The following is a 24,956-nucleotide window of genomic DNA, read 5'->3' on the forward strand; positions in this document are numbered from 1 at the left end:
CTGGTCCCCTCGTTCGTGTGCCCAGTTCCACTGGGGCAATCATAAGGCATCTGATTACCTGACTCTGGAGGTCTGATGCAGCAAGACAGGGCCCGAGAGCCCCTCCATGCTAAAGGGAAAGGCTTCTCAGAGCCCCGAGCCGCCCGCAAAACCCTGCTTGCTGTTTAGCGCGGTTCTACAGACAAAGCTCCCTCCGCAGCTCCAGGCTGCAGCCGTCATCACACATTTTGCCCTGCTAAAATACTTTCTTTGCAGCCCCAGTCAACACCTGCAGTTAAACGCCCTTCACACCAGTGCCAGCCTTTGGGAAATGTGAATAGCCTGAGCCCTGCCCGGCACGCGGGTGGCAGTGACCTGCCTGTTGGAGCGGGAGCCCAACAGGAGGTAAAGCCCCTTGATTAGGGGCAGTGAGCAGGAATTAGGGCTTCCTTGCAGGACACCTCTGCTTGGATGGGGCGGGAACTGCTCCACGTTAAGGGTCTTTCTCAAGGCAAAGCACTTCCACCTCGCCCTCCAGCCTCCCTGCTCCCCATCACCAGCGCTGCCAACATGCCTCAGTCCTGAGCTACATCTGTCCCATGTGCCAATTTTGCTGCATTGCACCAACTGGTTCTGCAACGTGTACAGGCATCCACCGGACGTTTCCCCTGATGAGCGAGGACACGTTTGGCCCCAGGGCTTGAAGGAAACACTGGCCAACGAGTCCCCTCAAGTTGCCTGGTACCTCCCCACCACTCAATTCAGCTGGGATACAGTCAGAGAAAAAAGCTGTTTTTGCTAAACTCCTTGTAGAAAAAGGAAACAAGCAGAGCTCTTGTGTGAGACGGGAACAAACGCTTAAGCAGAGACTCGGTGGAATTAAGCCCGCTTTTTGATAATGAGAAGCATTTCATCTTCAAATCTCTTTGCTTTGAGGTTGTCCCACACAGTTTGCACTTCAACGCTAGATGTATATTTATAGGTATTTGGGATTTTTTGGCTTTTCCAACTACTCAATTGGTCTAATAAAAGATATCACATCTACCCACAGAAGTTTGCTTGCCTTTATACATATTTGACGCCAAAGTGCCCCAAAACTAGCTAAGGGGAAGTCTGTTTGCTGGAAAGAGGAGCAAATTCCCCAGAAGGAAGCCTTGCACTGAATGAAGGCACGAGTTTCAATAGGTCGAAAAGGACGATCCTGGCCTGCCTTGCCCTGCAACATGGCACCAGTAACAAACAAAACCTCTTCCTTGGTTTTTCCAACACGGATGCCATCTTTTATGCAACAAGATGTCACCAAGTTTGCTGCTTTGCACGCTGATGTCCCAGGGGTGTGTATGCATGCGTGTATACCACTTTGCCCCCTGTGCACGCACGGCGACTCACCCATCGTGATCTGCATCCACAAGTGCACCCTGCAGTTTGGAGCCAGGCTCTGACTGAAGTGAGTTGATGGAAATACCAGTTTGTTGCTGAACTTTCTGCTAAAAAATGACTTCAACCTTGCAACCTCCCTTCTCGCATATTCACAGCATAGCCTCTGTCCACTAAAATCCCTGAGCTTAACACAGTCCCCTGTCATCGAGCAGTTGGAGAGTAAATCAAGGAGTCAGCATCCTAATCTTAATTCAGCATTGCTGGCAATTGAGGGTTTTTTTTCCCTTTCAACTGTTTTCAGCATTCACCTACTACTTTAGCTTCTTCATTCACTGCTGCCTGTGGAACGGAGCCGCCTCCACCTCGACACGTGGTGACTTTGAAGCAGGCAGCTCCAGAGCTGAAACCATGAATTTCTTCAGAGCTTGAGCAGAAAAGCCAGGCTCCGTAACAGTGGCTGGCCAGCCCCGCAGAGGAGGAAGAGAGGTGCAGCAATATGTACGGACCTGTGGGTTATCTAAGGAATAGTCTGTGTCCCCGTCACCTGTGCCTGGGTCGCCCGTCCAGAGGTGGGCAACTTTATCATAGAGTTATTGCAACGTGCCCATATCTTTGCTCAGACAAGGTTCTTTGGGTAGATGTGATCTCTTTTATTGGATCAACTAAAGAGTTGAAAAAATAGTTCTTTGCAAGCTTTCAGGCATAACCCCCCTCTCCCCCCCGCTTTGGGGCAGAGTTTGGTTTTTTTCGGTACTTTGTGACTCTCCTTCTGCCTGAAGAAGGGCGTTTGTGCCCAAAAGCTTACAAAGAAATATTTTCCCAATGATCAAGTTGGTCTAATATAAGAGATCACATCTCTGCGAAGAACGTTGCCTGGGCCTATGTCCTTAGACCAACAGGGCTACAACCAACCACCCTGAATCTTTGCTGCAAACACAAGCTGAAATGCAACCGTAATGCAAAGAGCTGCAAAGGTTTCAATCCTCAGAGCTTTACTTCTCTTCTTTGGTGTTGCCTCTGCCCTTCTAGGTTTGGGCATATGTCACGAAATAGCCCAAGTGCCTTCTCCCAGGAATTTTTTGGCCTGGTTGTACAGGCCTCCCCATCCAGGCCATAACCTCACAGCTTTGGTGCTGAAATGTGTGGATTATTTGGGGTGGGAGGAGATGGGCTGTGTCCTCCAAACTTCTGGCGTCAGGTCTCTGGGCTCTGCACCGCTCCCTCTGTCGCAGGAGACATGGGGCTCTGTTCTCCTGGCTCCTGATAGAGGTGAAAGATGAGTGGCAGAGTTTTGCCATTCTTGCCGACTTGAAAGGCTGCTGGCAGCGTCTTCATTTCTTGTTTTGAGACCTCATCCTCTCCTCGGAGGTTCATATTTAATGAAATTATTCAGCTCTTTGATGCAATTTTCCCTTCCATCTTCAAAGTCTCCGAAGTGGATGAGCACAGGGGCTGGGAGGAGAGGGGTGCTAACGTGCATTTCCGCTTAAGCAGCGTCTCTGGCTTTATCTCCCCAGCGCGGAAGAGCGGCTCGCGCCCCTGCCTCCCTCGTCTGTCACGTCCTCCCTCCGAGTGTGCCGAGCGCCGGGCGGTTTCTTTAATTTCTTGCTGTCCGGATGCGTTTCCTGAAATTTGTTTTTTCAGATCATAGCCCATCTCTCTGAAGGTGGGTGTGCTCTGAGAGGTCGTGTGCTTTGTTTGCTCTTTTTCTTTTTTGGTCCCGTCTCCTTGACTTCTCCCTTCGCATAATGCAGCTTTGCCTACTCCGAGCCACTGCTTCGCTTCTGAGCTGGCGGAGCAGGCGACGAGGAGGCCACGGATGACCGAGGGGGACCGGGAAGCAGGTGTGGAGCCGGTCGACTTGCAGGTCACTGATCGGAGCTCAGTCTGGGTCGATGCGAGATTGTGGGTCGCTGCCGTCCGATGGCTGGTCACGGACCTGTGTAAAGTGAGTCCCTGGGTTCGCTCCAGCTTTAAGTCACAGCGGGCTCGGAGTTAATCTTAGGACTGTGCTTTTGTGCGTCCAGCCCCCACCCACACCCCCAGTAAGGTTTGTGGCCAGGTATTTCGGAATATGCTGAGGGGCTTTGGAAACCGTGCCCCTACCCTGTTACAGTCAGATGCAGGGAGCAACCAGATGCAATCCAGGGGCTGGGGATGCAACAAAATGACGCACGTTTGGCATACATGCTCTCTCTCTTTCACATGTCGTCTCAGCTTGAAAGCCCTTCTCTAAAATGTTTCTCTCCCCCTCCCCGCTTTCCTAAATCTGTCTCGAGCATTATGGCCTTTTGTGCTTAATGGCATCGATAATGGGTCAAAAATAAACAGTCCAATTCTCTGGGTTGCTGCTTTTCCTCCGTTTCAGTCGATGGCCAGGGCCGCAGCTCTCTCTGCATCTCACTTGCTCTCCTGTAGCGTAGCCTTTTAACTGTACAGCCCCGCTCCATCCCAAGTTTTTGTGCCAATATAGATCTGAAAAGCGACAGGGAAGAGGATTGACTAGCCAGGGGCTCGTCCTGGGAAGCTGGGCTGTTCATTTAGTTAGCACCTGGGGCTCAGCTGAGCTTGTGGAAGCGTTACTAGGCGTGTTATAGGGATTGCAATAGCACGGAAGAAGCCCAGGTGCTCGGTGCTGTATATATACTCTCGAGGTGCTCCTTCTTCCAAGGAGTTGAACGTCCTAAGAGAGGGGCAGGCCGCTATGCTGAGTTTAAAGATGGGGAATGGGCACCAAGAGGTGAAGGATGCTAACTTATTTGGGTGGCGTGGTCTTCAGGGCTCAGACTGTGTGTCGCTAGGGGTGTGCCTGCACCGCAAATGAGTGTCACGTGGGTAGGGAGCACAGGTCGCGATGGCAGTGAAGACACAGGGTTATACCCATATGGCTCCCATGATACTCTTAGTTTGCCACTCCCTCACAGCTTCCAGCCGGTGCTCTTCAGACCTCGGCCCTCTGCGTTGGAGGATAGTGGTGGGGCTGGAGGGGTGTAGGTTGTAGCTGTATTGGTCTAGGGACATAGCAGACAAGGTTTTTTGGGTAAATGAACTTTTATCATGTAATAAAACAGCCTGGAGTCATAATAAAATGAAGACCTTTTTAACTAAGACAAAGCAAAGGTTTTATGGCAAGCTTGTGCACCTGGTCTGCTCCATGCGGCAAGGAGGGTCTTGGTGGGATATGTAGTGCACAATAGAGATCCACGTGCTAGATGAACGGTGGGCTGTGCAGCGCAGACATTGCTCTCGGTGACATATCTAGGGGCTGGCCATCGCCCCTCGATTCTCTGTCCCGCCCTGACGTTGGGTTCAAGGACCATTTCCGGTGTCTCATTCTCCCTTCCAGGTATTGTGGAGATTACATATGCCATCAAAAATAAAGCTGGAATCTGCCAAAGAGCTCTCAGCCCCCGCAATCAGGATCGCGTTTCCAAACTGGGGAGCACCGCAGGTATCTAACTTTTTGGCATTTGGTGTCACAACGGCAGCTCTTGACTGGGAAGATTATTGAAAATCTGGCCCCATTTTAGATGCCTCAATGGGAGCTGAGTTCACAGCTCCATTTGGGGTGCTGAGCTCCTGTACATCTGGCCTTGTGTGTCTGGTACCTAATGCATGGACAGGACGCTTGGACTAATCGCACTTCTGCAGCCCAGTTTCGAGTGAACCCCTAGCAGGCATGCAGGAGGGTTTCTGACACCTTTCCAAAGAGCTGAGCCTGATGCCTTACGCTAGGCCTGGCACTTCAGACGTGGGCAGTATACCCGGGGATCCCAGTGGGATGAAGGAACCAGTGACCAGTGAGAGGTCCGCCCAGCAAAACAGTCCAGGAAAGAGAGATCACTTTGTCGCTACGCTGCCACTTTAAAGCCGCTGCAGGTTCGGGTAAGCGTCTCAGAGAGCACTTCCACCAGCAGATGCAGATCTACAAACGCAGAGAGGATGAATGCAGTTTATTGCAACAAATGGTGCAGAGCAGCACACAATGGCAGGCAGAACATTAGCCCCCCTCACAGTTCAGTGCTAACGTGGCGCCAAAGCATCTAAAGAAGAGTCATCTCATTACAAGTGCCCAAGAGCCAACTAGTGATAATACAAATTGGTTTAACAGAAGAGCAGGGAAGGAGCGAAAGCTAGGAAATCAGCTTCGCCCTGGATAATGCAACCAGGCTGGCTCTACCACAGCCTGGCTGCTGCACCGTATTACTGCAGTCCTTGCTGATGGAGAGCCTCGGGAGGTAGGGGGGCTAGACATTGCAACTGGGAGGGGGTCAGAAGAAACAGGGTGCCACTTACTTCCTGGGCTGCTCGGGCTCTGGGACCTCATATGCTGTGGGGTTGTAACTGGGGCTGAAAATAGGAGCAGGAGGCTCAGGAGGTGGAACCGAATCTGTTTTTTCCTGCTACCGAGCTTGATGCGTTCTCCTTGCTCTCTGTATCTAGCTGCGGGTTGCCCATCTCTGTGGTACCTGAGCTTGGGACAGGGAAACTCAGGGCAGGAAAATGAGAATTGCAGGGGAGGTGGGAGATGCAGGAGGAGAAACTAGGCTGCTTTGGTTCCCATTATGCTTCCTTCATTTTTCTTTTCCTTCTTCTCTATTACTTCTCAGGAACGCAATGTACTTTCCTCCCTGCTAGATCAGCAGTGGTGCATATAGACTAGTTACAGTTAATTTATAGAGAGACTTCCTCGTATCACCCTTGACCAACCATTTTTTCTGTTGGCGCTCACTGCCTTAATTGTATTGTATAACTCTTAATACTCTATTATTCTCTGCTTTTTCCTGGCCCCACAATTAAAATGTTTTATACCAGCGTACTTGGGAGCTTGTGGGTTGGACTGTGCAATGGAAGCGTTTCTGGAAGGAAGTCAGCCCAAGATTCAGGCATTAAAAAAAAAAAAAAAGCAAGATTGAAAGCGTCACTCCATTAAAAAAAATACTACTATTCAAAAGCATTTTCATTTTCAGTGGAAAAAAAACAGATGATGTAAAGGGTTTAAGGAACTTGGCACATATGTATATTAAATCCCAAGCCCCTGCACCTCTCCCCATGGGGTTATTCTCTACTGCTACCTTTCTCAGCGCTCTGACCCACCATCGGTTGCAACTGGAGAAACCTGGCGGATTCAACCTTTGGAGGAGTCTACCCGTAGTAAAGAATACAGCGGTCATGGCACACTGTCATGACGGCTCTGCCTTTACCCAGCTCCTGGCTGCCGTCTCAGGAGGTGCAATCAGCAGCAAATAGGAGTGTCCTCCCAGTTCTCGATGAATGGAGGTGGTTGCAAGCAGGTGCAAATCAGAGCAGCCTTTTGGTTGCTCTACGCCACGCCTGAAAATGGGTCCAGTGCATACTGGCCTCGGATTAGTGAAGGATTAAACTACTTTAATCGTGTCTAATGTGCCCAAGTGCTCTTCAGGCACAGCGCACAATGTCTGCATTGCTGATTGCAGTCATATTTACAAAATCCTAGAGCCATTTCTGTTCTTTCCTGCAGTGATTCAGATATATTTTTGCATGATTTCCCTTTGCTCTGTCCAACTTTGGCACCCAGGGGAGTGTCACAAGACCCTGTAGTCCCATCCTACCCCCTCCTCTATGCCTCCAGACCTAACCTGGCAGACCTTCAAACCAAACCATGGGCAAAGTCCCCCAAGCGAAGCATGACAGGTTTCGCATTGCCTGGCTCTCTGGAGCCACTGACACCAATGCAAAGTGAGGGGTAAAGTGCTGATAAAACAGAGTGCAGGTGCTTTTCCCTGCCCTTTGCACCAATGCAAATGACTGCACAATTTGCTGGACAGGAGAAAATCAGGTTGTCAGGGTTACAGTCCAGTGAATGGAAATTATTAAAAGGAGAGTTATGTATTAGCGAGAGAGAGAAAGAGAGGCCTCTGGTTGCATATGTGGTGACACCAGAGTGACCGAGAGCAGCTGTTTAAGCTTCAGTTTGCTTGATAGACAATTGCTTTATTCCACACGCCGCATTGTTGGGGCTCCACAATTGGCAAATGGAGCACATATAATCGTCATGCCCAGTATCGCCCTCATCGCTGCATCGGCTTGCAAAGGCTGGGTTTGGCTCTGCCCATGTGAGGATTGCAGAGGAAAGGGACACAGTCTCTGAGCTGTGCGATTGCCCCTGTGTGCACGAAGGAGTGTGCAAGAGAGCTGGTGAGTGAGCATGCACATGAGCTGGTGTGCACAGGAGAGGCCCCCACAGTGACTGATGGATCCTGGGTGCGTGCGAGAGAGGACCAGAGCGGTGCAGGCCTATAGCAGGTGTGTGAACAGGACAGCGCGTATGTGCGAGAGGGGGTGCCTGCACGTATCGGCGAGAAGGTGTGCGTGGGAGCGTGCGTGTGATGCAAGACAGCAGGAGCAACAGCCGGCATCAGAAGAAGTGGGAACTGGAGATGAGCACTGAGACTTTCTCCGGATTCCCAGGGGAGGAATAACACCTTAGATCGGAAAGCAAACGCTAGACTTCAATAGCAGGGAGGGTTAAATACTAGAGCAGCAAAGTGGGTGAGACAGAGACAGAATCCATTCTGCAATGGAGCGGGACAAAACTACACACGGAGGGCACCCCGGCAGAGCAACAGGGCGTCTGCCGAAGGTGTGCGGGGCCAAACCCAGCACTGTGCTTGGCTCTGAGGGAGAGAGCTTTTCCAGACGCACACATCTGCCATTGTGACAAAAGAGATGCAGAAAATTACTGGTAAAGGCCATTGATTTTGGCATAAATGCTCTCTCTCTTTCACATGTCGTCTCAGCTTGAAAGCCCTTCTCTAAAATGATTCTCCCCCCCCTCCCCGCTTTCCTAAATCTGTCTCGAGCATTATGGCCTTTTGTGCTTAATGGCATCAATAATGGGTCAAAAATAAACAGTCCAATTCTCTGGGTTGCTGCTTTTCCTCCGTTTCAGTCGATGGCCAGGGCCGCAGCTCTCTCTGCATCTCACTTGCTCTCCTGTAGCGTAGCCTTTTAACTGTACAGCCCCGCTCCATCCCAAGTTTTTGTGCCAATATAGATCTGAAAAGCGACAGGGAAGAGGATTGACTAGCCAGGGGCTCGTCCTGGGAAGCTGGGCTGTTCATTTAGTTAGCACCTGGGGCTCAGCTGAGCTTGTGGAAGCGTTACTAGGCGTGTTATAGGGATTGCAATAGCACGGAAGAAGCCCAGGTGCTCGGTGCTGTATATATACTCTCGAGGTGCTCCTTCTTCCAAGGAGTTGAACGTCCTAAGAGAGGGGCAGGCCGCTATGCTGAGTTTAAAGATGGGGAATGGGCACCAAGAGGTGAAGGATGCTAACTTATTTGGGTGGCGTGGTCTTCAGGGCTCAGACTGTGTGTCGCTAGGGGTGTGCCTGCACCGCAAATGAGTGTCACGTGGGTAGGGAGTACAGGTCGCGATGGCAGTGAAGACACAGGGTTATACCCATATGGCTCCCATGATACTCTTAGTTTCCCACTCCCTCACAGCTTCCAGCCGGTGCTCTTCAGACCTCGGCCCTCTGCGTTGGAGGATAGTGGTGGGGCTGGAGGGGTGCCCTGGAGCAACTTTGCTGCGCGGTGCGGTGAGTTGAGAGCACCCTATGCACAGTGTGGACACACTCAAGGTGGTGCAGCCTTCAGCAGGCTGTATGAGCCCCTCTTGGGGATCCTAGATGGGTGTGCATCTAGTTATCAAACCCCAGCTGTAGTCCACATTGCTGCATTTTTTTTCTGCTATTGCTATCTGCTTAGATCGAGGCTCGCCAGGATATGCCAGTCCATGCCACAATCACACCTTGCCTTGCCACGTAGCCAGCCAACATCTCTGTCTAGATGTATGTGCACTACAGGGCCTCTGCCTCGCCAGCCGTGCCAGCATAACAATGTCAGCAGAGCCCCACAGCGAAGACACAGTAGAGAGACGGTCTTGCAGGCGCGGGGGGTGCGATCTAATCCCACGGTTCAGCCTGCAAAACTTTGGAGTGGTAGATCTAGCCTGGCATGCCCTGCCTTGGACTTGGTGCTACTGTAATAGAGATCAGCACGTAAAAATAGAGGCATATTTGAGTCACCGGAGAGAGCAGATGTGACGCCGAACGCTGCCGGGGAGCACATCTGCTGAGTAGGAAGGTGCAGATTTTGGGATATTATTCACCCTTTCCAAGCAGCGTTTTTGTTCGGTTCAGCAAAAGGGCTCCGCTCCTATGCGAGCCATTGTATTAAGAAGACGCCTGGCCACCCCTAGATTAATAAATATTTATGCAGCGTGGAAGATTCATGACAGAAATAAATAGTGGTATTTTCCTCACTTAGGACAGAAATGTTTCTGAAAGGGAATTAAATGGGTGATTTATGCGATGGGAGAGGCTGTAATTGGATTCATAATAAACAGGTGTTTACATCCTTATCAACCCGGCAATGATGTCATGACAAGGAGCGGGGAACAGAGCAACGCAGAACCACGGGAATAATATAGCCCCGACTGAATGCTCTAGCGTTGTAATTCTATCAAAGGGTCGTAGCAACATCATAAACCTCCAGAGGGATGCTCGGCTCACCAAAAGCCAGGACCGAATTGCACTCTTAATTTATGTGCAATTTGGAACGCGCGTGGCAACGTCTGGTACTAAGCAGTTAATGACCGTCCCCCACTCGCCTGGCCCTCTCGTCACCTCTCTGCCTCTGTCTTTTGTCTTCCTCTCCTCTTCCCATTTTCCTGTTCCCTTGCTACTATTTCTAGGCATTTGTGTTTGAATGATAAACTTGTTCCCTATGCACTGCGGCGGAGTCATAAATACTTCTGTTTGTGACACTGCAGTTGGCTGCCTGCCGGCGAGCAAATGCGATGTCAAAAATCAAGTCTTATGAATTCATCATACGACAGTCTCTGCCTGTCTGCGTCTGTGCCCATCTGCTTCTCCCCATAGTTCCCCATGTCTGTCTGTCCATCCATCGCCGCAGATTTTTATCTCTCTTCCTTTCTGTCTTTTGGTCTCCCATGTCCCATATCAATGGGATACAGTGGTCACATCTGCCTTTGGGAAGGGGTGCCAGGCTCTGAAGGTTCACCCAGCCCAAACACAAGTCACTTTGATAGCACCAGGGTGGTGAAAAGGAGCAATGAAACACAGGTATAAATCCACGTCCATGCTAGAAACCTCCCCCAGCCAAGAGACCAAGAAACCTCACCTCCAACAAGGAGAAGAAAATCATGTCAGCCCCTCATAAGAGAGCTGTCAGTGCATGATTTGCAGAACTGGAAAGCCAACGCCAAGACTGAGTTATTTCCCTTCTGTGTGCTGCTTCATACATACCACATTATGATCCTGATATGTTCAATCTATTGTACTGCACAGTGATTATTTCTGCTCATCCAGGAACTTTCCAATTATATGAACTAGTAGTAATTATTTGGTAATTACATTTCATAACTATATTGCAATCAAACTAATTTCACTTCAATTACAGTGCCCTTATTATGAAGTGTGATCCAATAATCTGGTCTCTGTCCATATAATAGTTCTTTGGTATCGCTGTATTAATGATCTGTATGTTAAAATCTTTAAACCAAGAACCGATAGGACTTACTCCTCTCTTTGCCTAAAATACCTGCAAGGCTTGATCCTGCACTTAATCAAGTCGGTGCCAAAGCCCTTTAGTGGAGCCAGAGCTGGTACGAGATGAGGCTGTACGAGGAAACAAATGCAGTTCTCCGAGAGCTTGAAATGTAGTCTTCTGAGACAGGCAATGAGCCCTACAGGACTCTTCCAGGCCCTTATTTCTCAGTCCAAAGCTAAGCAGAGAGGACTCTACCTACCAATAATGTTTTCTAGGCCACCCAGTGGGTATGAATGAGAAGGAGGGTAGAGGGGAGCTCTCAGTAGGGTTAATGAAGGCTGGGATTATAGAAGTGTAGAAGAACCACTTTCACTAATCTGATTAGAAGGGGAAGAAACAAACAGTCCCTTTGGACATGCTGTTAATGCAATAACTGGGTTAGCAGAAGCTCTGTGGAATTACCCGAGCCCTCAGATAATAATTAGAAATCATTCCATCTGGATGGAGGAATCCTCCTCTCCAGATGAAGGATGCAGGCATCGTCTCACCAAAAATGCATGCTGGACGTGTCCACACGTGCATTTATGCTGGAGTAAATTTATTGCACAGTAAGTTACTGAGCAGTAAGCGGGAATAGGCCAGCGTCTACACGTGCAGGCATTAAAGCGCATTCATGCTGTATGTGGACTGACTTGGGACTAAAGTTAGTTCCAAGTTGGTTCATACACGCAACGTTACTGCGCAGTAAGGCATCTACTTGTGCGTTACGGCCCAGTAAGTCATCGGGCATGAATTTGATACTTGCATGATGCAGGCATCAAATTTATGCTCAGGTTGGCGTAAGTCAACGTATCTACTGCGCCGTATGGGTGTGCATGTGTAGATGTACATCCATACTGCACAGTAATTTAGGTTACTGAGCAGTAAACGTGCATGTGTAGACATGCCCACTGGGTCCATTTAATCAGCTATCCTGCCTCCATCCAGGCAGGGGGTTTCCCTAAAGGAGCATGAGACCATTTTTGTGTGTACCCAGGTGTGCAATGCTGGTCCACTGGAGTAGAAACTTCTCTCTCTGCCCCCCGGGAGGAAGGGTGGTTGGTTAGGGGTTCACTTTGGGGCTCAGGAGCTGCAGGTTCAGTTCCCTGTTCTACCGATGACGGGTTGGGGGAGGCACCTGGTGTCTCTATCTTTCAATTCCTCATGGATAAAGTGGGATAATAGTCCTGCCCTGCCTTCCAAGTACTGTGATGGTAAACACCTCCTGGACTGCAAGGAGCCCAGAAACCGTGGTCATGGTGAACAGCCAAAAACAGGAGGAGATGGGCTGTGAACTTTCAAACAAAATGTTCCACTTTGGGAGCTGCGAAATCGAAATTTGTTCAGCTCCACTTCCCCTGGCTCGCCGGATGCCCTTTTATCACACAGGACGTTCCCAAAGGGAGGATGCCAGTGTCATCTTCTCTGCGCTTCCCCATGCCCCGATGTAGTCTCATTCCCCTGACCTTGACGCTGTCTGTCTGGGCGGAGGGATGCCTCGCTATCTTCTTTGCTGCATTTGGCAGGGTTTGTCTCCACCGAAACAACATTTCCACGCGCCTTCAATAGTCCGCGCTCCTTTTCGGGGCTCCCCACTGCTTTCTGGGAGAGGACTGTCTCCAACGTACCGTTACCTTCGGCAAGGGGCTGTCACTGAGTGCTTCGTTCCTGTCAGTCCTGGCATTCGGGGCGGCTGTTTTGTGCTTCGTCACCATGAGCACATTAACTTGAAACTTGGGAGTGGAAAATGTCAGTGGTTTTGAGAAACTGCTTTCAAATGCTTCCCCTCCCCCCCCCACAAAGTTCCCTGTAATTTTTTTTTCAGTGATAAACACCCAAAATTAGGTTTTTTGAGAAAAAAATGACCAGCCCTTGAAAACTGAAAAAAACCCAATTCGACAGAAAAAAAAAATCTGAACTGAAAAATGACTATTTTGTCAGCATCATTTTCTGGGTTTTTTTCCCCCCAGTAAAAACAGGAAACATAAAATCAAAGTGACAGTTTCCCATGATCTTTGCCAAAGCGGTGAGAGTTTAAGGAGCTGCAGTTTGGGGGGTTCTCTTTCTTGACCTTCTGACTTCTTTTTTTTTTAGCCTTTGCCGGGGGGGCTGTCAGATTTTTAAGCTTTTTCTGAGCAAAAATGAGGAGCAGAAGTGCACCTTTCCAAGCTGTAAAACAACAGCGCATGATAAAACAAATACCCCGGAGGATTCCCATTTCTGTGAAAAATATAACTGGGGCTGAAAACCTGTTCTTTGTTAGAAAAAAAACCAAAGTGTCAAAACTTAGTTTTGACCAGTTCCTTTCTCTTTCCTCTTCTCTGGCTGAATACAGCCCACTTAAAGACATGGCTTAGCCACCTGAGTCCTGGATCCTTTCCCTGGTCTGGGCTGTCTGAGCCTGCCTTGCTGGTGTAGGCTGAGATGAGACCGCCCGAACTCATCCCATCCGTGGATTCCCAGATGTGCCAGGATAACTATTACAGACCCTCCAAGCAGAAGCGTTCTCTGGCTACAAAGCACACCGCAGGCCTGGCTGGGCTTTCCTTACCCCCTCCAGGGTCCCCACTGGCTTGGAGTCTCTGTCGAAGAGCATATGATGGGATAACTGGCCCCGCAGCCCCAGGGCCCTTCGAGACCTGCCCCATAAAGCAAACCGTGCCTCCTTGACTTGGATGCCCTCCTCCCTCGGCCCCCCTGGGAGCAGCCCGCCCCACTCCGCACGGCCCATCTCCAGGCTGCAGCCAGCGCAGCCGGCTATTTATGCCGTCACGTCGTGGCGAGCACTGACAAAAAGGACAAATTTCCCCATCTGGGAGATGACAGTGATTTTGCTGGAGCTGCCGGCAGCCCAGGTGATTTACAGGAGCCATAAAAAGTGGTTAGTGGGTTACATGGCTTGTTCCTGGCAACAGGGCAGATGGCTGCAGGGAGGGAGAAGGAGAGTAAGGGGTAGGGGTCGGGTGCACGGAAGGAGGGAGAGCAAGAGGGCGGGTGGGAAGGGGGTGCTGGGGGGACTGTGGGGAGAGGAAAGGAGGAGGTGGAGGGGAGGGAGGGCATGGAGGTGGGCTTCTGGGGATGTCAGGTGGAGAGATCCTGGAGTCGGGGGGGGTGCAAGAAGCAAATGCAGAAGCGGGAGTGGAAGGCAGACAGAGGCCCCAGAGGCGGAGGGGTGTGCGCAGGAGGGAAATGAAGTGAGACACACCAGCCCGCGCTCGCTCAAACACTCCAGGGCACAGAAATGATTGCGTCTTCTCCGGAAATCCATATTCATGAGGGAGACGCCCAAAGTCACTTTCCCCAGCAAAAGTGCCGAGTGCTTGTCCTGGTGCGGAGCCGGCAGCCAGGCCCCCACGCTCACCCAGAACTGGACCCCGATCCCAGGGCTGGGGCCCAGGCCCCCATCGCCCCGGGGGAGATGAGTTCAACTGTTACCCTCTTCACAAGCTTTCCTCACAGCTCCCCTCGCCTCTAGGTGCAATCAAAGCACAGTCACGAGAGAGTCCGATGTCTAAGGGCGGCCGGTGTGTGGGCTGAAGAGGGCCATGAGCGAGGGTGCCGGGTAGCTCCAGCAGTGCAAAACCCACCTTACTCTTGGCTAGCGTTAGGAATTGGGATGGAGGAGCTTAAACTAAGAACTGCTGCAGCCGGAGCTGAGAAGCCGACAGACTCAGCCGTGGGCTGTAGCAGACTCTCCTTTCCTGCTGCATGGACATAGAAGGAGCCTACACCAGCAAAGTCTCTAAACTTGCCCTTAACCATCCATGCTCAGTGCTGAAAAGCACCAGAATCACGAGTCAGCCTTAAGCAAAATCATTTGTAAAGTTTGGCAAATGAGGTTCTTTGGGTGAATATGATGTCTTTTATTAGACCAACTTAAATAGTTGGAAAAAAATTTTTTTATAGTTTTTTTATAGAACCTTTTTTTAGACCCTTTGTAAAGTTTGGGTTTTTCTTATGTGCCTGGAGGGGTTGTATTTCCAAGCCTCGCTCTGAACCCGCAGCCTATCATTTCTTGGCTGTGGAAGCTGAGGTGCTCAGCTGATCCCATGATTCCAGCAGCTGGGCTTTCGGAGAAATCCCAAATTATTAGCAGCCTGGATGACTGCTATGAGCTAGCACTTCTGCCCCCCTGCCCTTGCGCTCACACCCATGCCTGTGAAACCCAGACCGGGTGAGCAGGAGGGTGATGGGGTCTCGGCAGCCTCCAGGCTTGCAAGGGGATGGGAGCCTTCCTGGATGTGGCGGGCAGCGGGGCAGTCAACAGAGAAACGTCTCCCCTGGTCGCCTCTTGCTCCCAGCTCTTAATTTGCAGGGCAGGTGTTTTGCCGTGATCCCTGCAAGCCCAGGCCTCCCTGCCTCCACTCTCCGTGATGTTCCAGCTCTTGGATTTCCAAAATCCTCACTGCCCTTCCCCTCCCTACCCCCAATTGTGAGCCTCCCCTTCCCTCTGCACCGCTCTCCACACCACCATCCTCTTCCAGATTAAAAAAAAAAACCCAATGCCTTCATTTCCATGGCAACAAATCCCAAAGCGGAGGGAGGAAAAGGCTGTGTGCCCCCCTGGGAGTTAGTGGTGTTGGCAGCCCGAGACCTCAGGGTTTGGTAGTAAAGCTGTGAAATGGATGCATCACGGGACAGAAAGAGAGAGGACTTCAGTGCGCATGAGAGGGAGGACAGGGAGAGGAGCTGGAGGAAGTCCCTTACTTTGGATCCTGTCCCTAGGTTGTGCCTGTATCACCATTAGGCAGTGTTTCCTGCGGGGTCAAGGCCATAATACCAAAAGTGCTCAAATCGAAACCGCCTCAGCCTTGCCGACGCTTCCGGTTTTTGGCAAGCGTCATAACGTTTGCTGTTGGACTTAAACCCCAGTGGCTGCTCTCCCTTTTGATTGCAGCTGGAAAACTGTGTCCCTACAGGAGGCACCTGAAAAAGTCTCACCTTTTTAGTGTTTTTAATCTCATTTTTAAGACCCTCATGATTTGAGGGGGATGGAAGGCGGGGGGGTGGAGGGGGGGCTGACTTGTTATTTGGATTAGCATGGTGAGGAATTTTTCAATCCAACCTTTTTATCAGTTTATTTTGCCACAAAACCATCAAAAAGGATGGTGCTTTGAAACCTAAATATTGTGGGAGAGGGTCTACTTCCTGCTCCTCTGCAACCTGCCAAAGAAGCGGGGCTATCGGAAATCCCCTGCTGCTTGCCTCCCAGCTTCTCCAACCACGACCTGGCCAGCTGAAGGGCATCCAAGACCACTGAGCTGCCCTGGCTTCTCTGCCCCGTAAGCTACCCCTCAGGGAGCTGGTTGACTCAGTGGCCTTCTTGTGCCCCCGTTCGTTGGCTACTGGGCAGCTCACATGGCTAGCTGGCCATCTCCCTGGGTAGCTGGCTCCTCGGCTAGCCACCTCTCTCAGCTCCCAGGCAGCCTAGGAAGTTGTCAGTGGGGAGCTCAGGGAAGGGAGGTCCACTTCTCAGACAGGTGTCCGGTAAGCCAAAAGCATCCATCACCATTTTCCCCAGATGGATTTTTTTTCTGGAAATGCCTCCCCATGAAAATATTGTTGCTCTTGACTCTTCATCGCGATTTGAATTGAAAAAATATTTTTTAAATGTGATTTTTTTTTTGTTTTACTGGGAAGGGGTCTTTACTTTTCTGAGCAGCTATTATTGCATTCCTTCCCTCTTTTGTCCGGTCCATAGCCATGGTAATAACTTACTCCTGCTGTCTGGTAATGGAGATGCTCCTTTAGTTCACGTGATGCATGCCTGTACTTTAAGGCTGGTGACCACAGGGATCCTGGCTTTCTCTGATTTAAAAAAAACACACCCAATTTTCAGTTAAAAAAAAAAAAAAAAAAGTAACCCCAAATCCACATTTTCCTGTGATTTAAGTGAAACACATCCATCAGTCTATTGAGCTACCTACCTACAGTATCTATCTATCTATCTATCTATCTATCGTACCTACCTGCCTACCTACAGTTTGTATCTATCTATCGTGCCTACCTACCTACAGTATCTATCTATCTATCTATCTATCGTACCTACCTACCTACCTGCAGTTTCTATCTATCTATCTATCTGTTGTGCCTACCTACCTACAGTATCTATCTATCTATCTATCTATCGTACCTACCTACCTACCTACAGTATCTATCTATCTATCTATCTATGTAAAAAATTGGGGCTATATCTATAAAACATAGGGATTTTTTTAAATCGAAGAAAACCAGGATCCCTGCTCATGACCCACTGTATCCCATTAGCGAGTACATGTCACAGCCTCCCAGGCAGGATGCGAGTCTGTCATGGACAGGCTACGAGGAGAGGCGCCGGGACCTGAACCTGTTCAGCCTCCACAAGAGAAGGGCGAGGGGGATCTTGTGGCCTGTTATAAACTAGTCAGGGGGGACCAGCAGACATTGGGGGAGTCACTTCCCCCGAGCACTGCCAGGAGTGACCAGGAATAACGGTCACAAGCTGGCAGAGGGCAGGTTTAGGCTAGATACCAGGAGGCGCGACTTCACGGTCAGGGCGGCTAGGGTCTGGGACCAACTTCCAAGAGAAGTGGTGCAGGCTCCTACCCTGGGGGTGTTTAAGAGGAGGCTGGATGAACACCTTGCTGGGGGTGTTTGACCCCAGTGCTCTTTCCTGCCATGGCAGGGGGTCGGACTCGATGATCTGCTCAGGTCCCTTCCGCCCTGACCAACTATGAAACTGTGGATGCAGTGTGGGAGGTTTACGGCAAGCAGGCTCTGAGCTTTGCAAGTGCTCTTCCAGTCCGCGGCATGCTGGCCATGGCGGTGGCCACTACAGCAGGGTTGAGTGTCATCACACACAGGCGCAGCTGGTGGATGAGTGGTGGTGTGCACAGAGCCCAGCTCTCTGCCTGCTACAAGCTGTCTCCTCTCCCTTGCAAAGATGAATGTGTAAGCCAGCTCCGGGAATGGCGGAGCAGGCCAGATATGCCCTTGAGCCTGTTGACAGGGTGTACTTGGAAAAGAAGTTTTCCTCCATCTATGCACACTTTGGTTTCCCAATAGGAGCACCTCTTCTGCGCTAAAGAATAGAGCCAATCACCTGGCTTTGTTAGGGAAATTGGTTAACAACCTTTTCAGCAGACGGCGGCTCCTCGCTGCAGGGACGTTATCTGACTGCCTCGGCGCTGTGGAGCTGCGCACACGTAACGCTCTCGCTCTTGCCCTGTTGTGATCTCGCTCAACGTGGCATTTGAGGTGCTTCCCTGACAGAAGGCATTCAAAGCCCAGCCTCTCCAAAGAGGGTGGGGGTCTTTGTTGCAGATGGAGAGAATATAGGTCAATGAGATAAATTGTTCATTCAAGGTGAGAGCAAGCGAGGACGGAGAGAGAAAGAGCTGCGCTCCTGATCACAAGTGGCTGTGTCATGAGCATCGGAGCACTCTGAATGCATCTTTCATGGGCTTTCAATAGAGCATAATACCTGCAATAAAATGTAACATTGGGCTCAGTGACTGTGCTTTCACCAGAGCCCAGCTAATGACTCCGCTCTGCTTCTCTTGGCCTTGTACAGAATTCATTTACACTAAATTTCAAGGCTGCGGCATGTGGGTGGATTGGCAGCGGCAGAGACAGCCTTTGAATCTCTGATCCTGAAGCTGAGAGCTGGATCTAAGCTGCCGGAAAGATGGGGGCAGTCGGGACAGGGGCTCATGCCTCTTCTGCCCACCTATTGCTCTGCCCCCTCCAAAACTTCACCTGCTACTAGGTGGAGCTAAATCACACTGTTATTTGAAGTGGTGTAATGTGGCCTTAGTGCAAAGGGGGATGCTTCTTTGTGTAGTTTATCAAGGATGGCCGTTTTCCATGCCTGTTCTTAAGGTGATATTGTGTTCTCGGCAATAATTGCGTCAAAACCGCTCCCTGATTTTGTTGCTTACTCTCCAAGGCTGGCTGTACTCTGCTGCCAGAAGCAGTGGTTTGCTCACAGCGGGGCAAGGTTGGGGGCAGAGCAGATGCTCTGGGTTTCGGCAGGCTGGTAGGGTCACGGAGCCCCTTATAGCCGGTCCCCGTGCAAAGCCTCCCCTGAAGCTAGAAGTCAACAGCCTTCCTCCAACTGCTTGGATGTCATCCATTTGGGGAAGCTTTCTTTTGTCCTCCTGTCTCCCCAGCTGCTGTGGTTTTCTGCGTTTTGGGGGTTTTTCAGCTATGGCTGATGAGCCGGCAGGGAGAGCTCAAGAGCACTTTAGAAATCACTGGCCCATATCTCATGCGCATGGAAAATCAGGAGTCCTTCTGCTAATGCTGAAGGAGTCAGGCCATTAGCAGGCAAGTTGGGCCTCAATCGGGCTTGGCTGGTTTGCACCAGTTAGCTAGGTTTAATTTGCATGAGTCTCAGCTCTTGCTTGTGCTGCTTCGCAAGAGGTATTTGTCACCTGCTTTTCCATGGGGGTTTCACAAGAGGTGGTCTTGGCTCATTTGGATCATGCGTGAGGCTTTTGCTTTGCAAAAGAGGTAGCCTGCCCTTTGTTCCTCCCCTTTTCCTGCCAGGGAGGATGGGGAGCATTTCCATCATGCGCGCAGAACAGAACTGGCTGCAGTGTTGGGAAGCTTTCAGAAAACCTGCCATTCATTGCGGCTTCCACATGCCAGCTTTTCTCGCCTTTCCAGTGGGGGGAAAAAGATGTTTGTGAAAGGCGGCAAAATTGTTCAGGTTTCACCATGAAAGCACAAAGGAGACAACCTAGTAATGATAGCTGGGAGCTGTCAGGCTGTGACAATGTGAATGGAGCGAGGTTTCAGATGTCTCGCTGAAACACACACACGCAGCGCAGTCCTTAATCACCGGAGGGAGTGACTTTAAAAATGGCCTTAAAACTAATCCATTTATGAAGGATCCTACCTCCAAATGAGACAGGCTTGGCAGGTCTGATAGGATCCTGGTGGTTTGTGCATTATGTCCTCCCTCCTCTTTGTGCATCAGTTGTCACTTGTCCCTTGTTCAGATTCCCCTCTTTCTGCTCACGTCTTTCAAGAGAGCGGTCCACGTTATGCCAAGAAGCAGGTTCTCACGTCCTGCGATGAGGAACCGCAGTAGAAATACCAACTTCGATGGATATGTCACCACCGCCTACCTGTGCAGCTTTGCCTTTGAAAGAGGCTGATGGCAGTGGGTAGGATCAGAACTGGACTGGGGATTAAACCAGAGGCTGAATTTGTGCTAGTCTTTGGGTTCGGTGGTATTGACTTCCTATGTGGTCTTGGAGAAGCCACTGCCATCTCTTTGGTCCTCAGTTTGCCACCTGGAAAGTGGAGATAATAGCACCATCCTACCTCACAGGAGTGGCTGATGGGGTGGGTGGTTGATGTGGATGGGTAGAGTTGTTTCTGGTTTTACTGGTTCAAGTGGGTGCTGTTTGTGGGGCTGAGGTTGGTGGCATGGGTGCAAACGCTAATTGGTGCTGTGGGTTTGAGAAGCTCATGGCCTTGTTGTTAAGAGAAGGCGTTGGTGCTGGGAGGTGATGGCTGAAATGGTGGCGATGGTGTTAGTGACACTGGTAACACTGGGAGTTGTGACTGGCAATACTGGTGGTGTGAGGCATGTTGTTAGTAACAGATGGCCGTTGTCGGTAATGGGTGGCTGCCGTGGCGGTAGAGCTAGAGGGAGGTGTTGTTGATGTTGATGATGATGGTAGCACGTGATGGTGCTGCAGCCAGCAGTGGTTAGCGGTGCTACTGGTGGCAATGATGATTCCATCTCTTCCTTGACTCCCTGGGATCACAGGGTGTTAGGAGTTGACTCTTTTGGGTGGCACAAATAACGACCTGTCAGACCAAAGCTAGAAGCAGAGATAATAAAATACATGTTCCTACTGCCTCCTTGCCTGGTTAAATATATCAACCGTTTAGAAAAAAAGACACCGGAGCAAAAGCAAGCTGTCAACCCAGACTGATTTCAGACAGCAACCCCTAAGCCTCTGATAACATGCTCCTGACATTGCTCTCTTCTTCACCAGTGCTCGGTAAAAGCCACCGTCAACCTGTTGGCCATCAGTCTCCCTCTTGCATGGCTATAATTCACAGGGATGCCATGGATTGTCTGGAAGGCATCCTGCTTTTGGGAGAACTGCGGCAGGTGGTGCTTTTGATCAGGAAGGTTGTCCTGCCCGTGCAGACCAACTCCTTTCATTGGGCTTAGCAGAAAGGAAATGGGCAAGTTATGTCACTTCGCGTTCATTGAGAGCCCATTGCAGATGGAGGTGGTAACCCAGTTCATACTTTCACCCTCCTCCTATAGTTAGTCAGAAATGCATTTGTTCTTCTTTGCAGGGTTTGAGCCTAGACTCTATGGCAGCTGGGCACAGAGTTTCGAGTTTGGGGCGCACCTTTAGCTCTCCTTTTGAGGTTGCAGCCATCTAGGTGGGCGCTGCACTCTAGTACAGACTTTCTATCTTCTCCTGCAGCATGGACCACTGGTCCATTTAAATTGGGCACAGAAATCAAATTTGCATGCCTGGTTTCCTTTCCCAAGGTCAGGTCCCAGAGTCCATTACAGTCAGGATCACAAGTCTCTTTTGTTGCATGAAAAAGCGTTTCGTTTGACTCGTTACAACTTTTCATCCCCAAGAGCATTTGTTTCTCCTATTGTAGAAACCTTCATTTCCCCAATGAGAATCAAAGCCATGTGATGTAGGTGACCAATCATCACATGAAACACTTAATAAAGAATCAGAGCGCACAAGCTGGTGGATAGTTGATAGGCTGCAGTTTGTCTGGATGAAGCATTTACAAATGCTGCACATTAGGAAAGAACTCGTTATGGGTTGGTTGACAGCTTGTGAAATGGAAAAAGGTCTAATTTGTGAAACAGCAGATTCATCGTGAATCTTTCACTCCTCTCCTCAATAGTCCCTGCAGCACCAGCCTTTGAGGAGGAATGTGCTTGTAGCTAAAGCACTGGGAAATGTATTGGTCAGTATTATTCACTGAAAAATGCCAGTCTGGGTAACCAAAGGTATTCATGAATGCATGTCAAATTAGTTCTGCCAAAAACAAGTTGAAAGACATTTTAAAAAAACAAATGTGCAACATTTCAACTTGTTATTTGCCAGCAATGTTTTGTTTTTGAAATTCAGCTACATCGAAGCTTCACGTTAAAAAATAAGCAGTGCATAAAATGCAATACATCATTTGACTGTATATAAAATACGATGTGTGTGCATGGTATATGTATACACATATATTATACACATGCACATAAAAGCGTGAGCTTGTGTGTATCTCAGTGAATGATATGAGCTAATTCATATCATTCACATGCACGCACACAGATGTGCACACACACTCAACTTATATGTATGCATAGGTTTTATTTTTTAGTGCAAAGGCTGGACATACAGCTCAGGGCAGACGTTCTGCATACGACCTCTTGGTCTACAAGACTCGTGCAACCTAGGACAGCCCATTTGGTTGCTTTGTGTCTGCATTTCCCATCTGTGAAATGGGAATGATAACCCTTCTCCCCCACTAGGTGAGGCTAAATTAATTTTAATGAATGAATGCAAGACACTTGGATACACCTGAAATGGGGGCATTTAAGAAGCTACTTAGGTAGACACTTTATTTGTAAATCAACTCTGAGGGGGTGAGGGAGGTTTTCAATGTGGACACTGGTTTTGGCTTGCGGGAATGTTATTAATGATATTTTATATGCACCCCTGTCACTGTGTGCATTAAAGAAATGGGAAAAAATAAATTAAAATGAAATTGGATGAGAAGCTCTCAAGTGTGAACAGTGCAGTGTGAAACCCGATTTGAGCCTATTCCTTTTGTTCTGAAGTGCATGGGATTTGCATGGATCTTTGCTGTACCTGAAGCTTAGATCTGAGAATATAGTACCACGATGTATGCTTTATCATTAGGTGGTTTTAAATGTCTTTGGGGAAAACATTTCTTGGTGATTTTAGTGCTCTTGAGAGGAGGGAATAATAGCTTTGTATGCATTGGGGATAACGCCAGCAAGAGCTGTGCAATTGTTACTTTGCATAACCATCTCGAAGTACTCTCCTTGCTGCGGCAATCCTTTCCAGCTATTGCCCCATGCCAGTTCCCAGGGCCACCTCAACACCAGCATAATTCTTCATTGCCCCTGAGTGAAGTGAATATTGCTTTTTTTTCTGTTCAAAGGACAAACCACAAAAACGGGGGGACACATGGGGGGAAGCTATTTTGCATTGAACCAAAACAGGAAGCTTCTTAATTTTTCAGGAAAAAATAATACATTTGGGGCAGGGGTCCTGAAACATTTTGATGCAATATCAGATGTGTCATCTTTTTTTAAAGTTATCTCACTCTCTTAAAACCTTCTTTTCTTTTCAGTGTGGGTCAGTTAAAGAGGGCCATTTTGATACGGTGAAAAGTTTCACAAGGAAAATTTTAAAACGTAGTTGTTTGGCCTTTTTCAAATGAAATATTTAATTTAGAAAGTGTCAGAATGAAATGTTTGGATGTTTTTCAGAATTTTCTCAATTTATTTTTTTTTGTGGGGGGAGAGGAAGGAGGGGCTCCAGTTATTTACCAGATTCACCCTAGTTTTGATGGTAAAATGCCAGCAGTGTACAGAGGGCACCCAGCTCAGGGACACCCTTGAATCCAACTAAAATAGTGCTGTTTCCCAACCTCCCAATGGCTTTACTAAGACAGTAACTGGATGAAAAGCAAGGGCTTGAGAAGCCGGGTCCCGATAAAGCCTGAGCTGATGCAGATGGGTGAAGTGCCATGGATAGTTCCTCACCTGCAGACCATTGACCATCTTGTCCTGAAATGGCCTAGAGCAGGGGTAGGCAACCCCGGGCACGGGTGCCAGAGCATGGCATGCAAAGCCTTTTTGCTTGCCGCATGTGCCTTGGGGTGGGTGGCAGGGAAGGGGCTGGGGCTGCGCTGCCACAACAAGGATCGAGACTTTCATGGCTCCCCCACCGTCTGCCCCCGGCACACTGGCATCTTACCAGTCAAGGTGGAGGGTGTTTTTGGCACTCTACCCAAACATGTTGCCGACCCCTGATCTAGAGGGATAAAACAAGCCTTTCTAGCTACTGGTGGTGACCATGTACCGCCCCTTGGGTCCGGCACAGATGTCGTGGCAGTGCCAGGACTGCGGTGCTAAGTTACTGCCCAAGAACAGAACCAGGATGACAACTGGGTCAGAGTAGCCTCTCCATCACCCACGTCTCTTCTTCCCAAGACTCGTCAGTCTTTGGTAAGCTCTGGGCCCTCATCCTTGGGACCAGCTCGAAATCCTTGACGTCCTATACCCTAACTTGCCACATACCAACTTCTCAGCCTCAAAAGCAAGTGTCACGTGCGGGGGACAGACTTTTTTGGTGCCAAACTTGTGAATCTAGAACCCTTCCACCTAGGGATCGGCTGTGCCCTGTCTCTGGTATCTTCAGAGCAAAATGCAACACTCTCCTGTGTATCCATGCTTGCCTAAAATAAGAAAAAGAAACCTCAGCAAGGAGGGAAAGACTGGCTCTGGATGTGCTGTGTCGAGGGGAGAGGGGAAAACACACTTGACCTTATCGTTTCCACTGACACTTAGATGCTACAGTGATGGGTGCCCATATTGTTACCTCAGTATGAGGGTCGATGTGATATCTTTTATCAGACCAACTAAATAGTTGGCAGAATTGTTCTTTGCCAACCAACTTCCCTAGGTATGAGAGGTCTGTAGCTTCCTTGTTATTTAAAGGTAGGCTATTCAAATGCACCTAAGTGACTTAGGAGCACAGCTCTTGTTGACTTTTAGTGGCATGCATGATGTCGGATGCTTTCAAACCCCACGCAACACAACTGTGATGTGAATGTGCTTTTAAATGATGAGTAAGAACTCTTGTTTTCAGTCTGTTTTGCACAGCACTGGATCAATCATCTCCCATTTGATCTAAAACAAGGACTCGGTCACGCAATTATATCGGTTACACTGAAGCTAATGCTCACAGACATGTACAGGGTGTGACAACA

The sequence above is a fragment of the Crocodylus siamensis genome, chromosome 12 (assembly GCF_052110815.1).
Source record: "Crocodylus siamensis isolate JL-2025a chromosome 12, ASM5211081v1, whole genome shotgun sequence".
In the NCBI taxonomy this organism is placed as follows: Eukaryota; Metazoa; Chordata; order Crocodylia; family Crocodylidae; genus Crocodylus; species Crocodylus siamensis.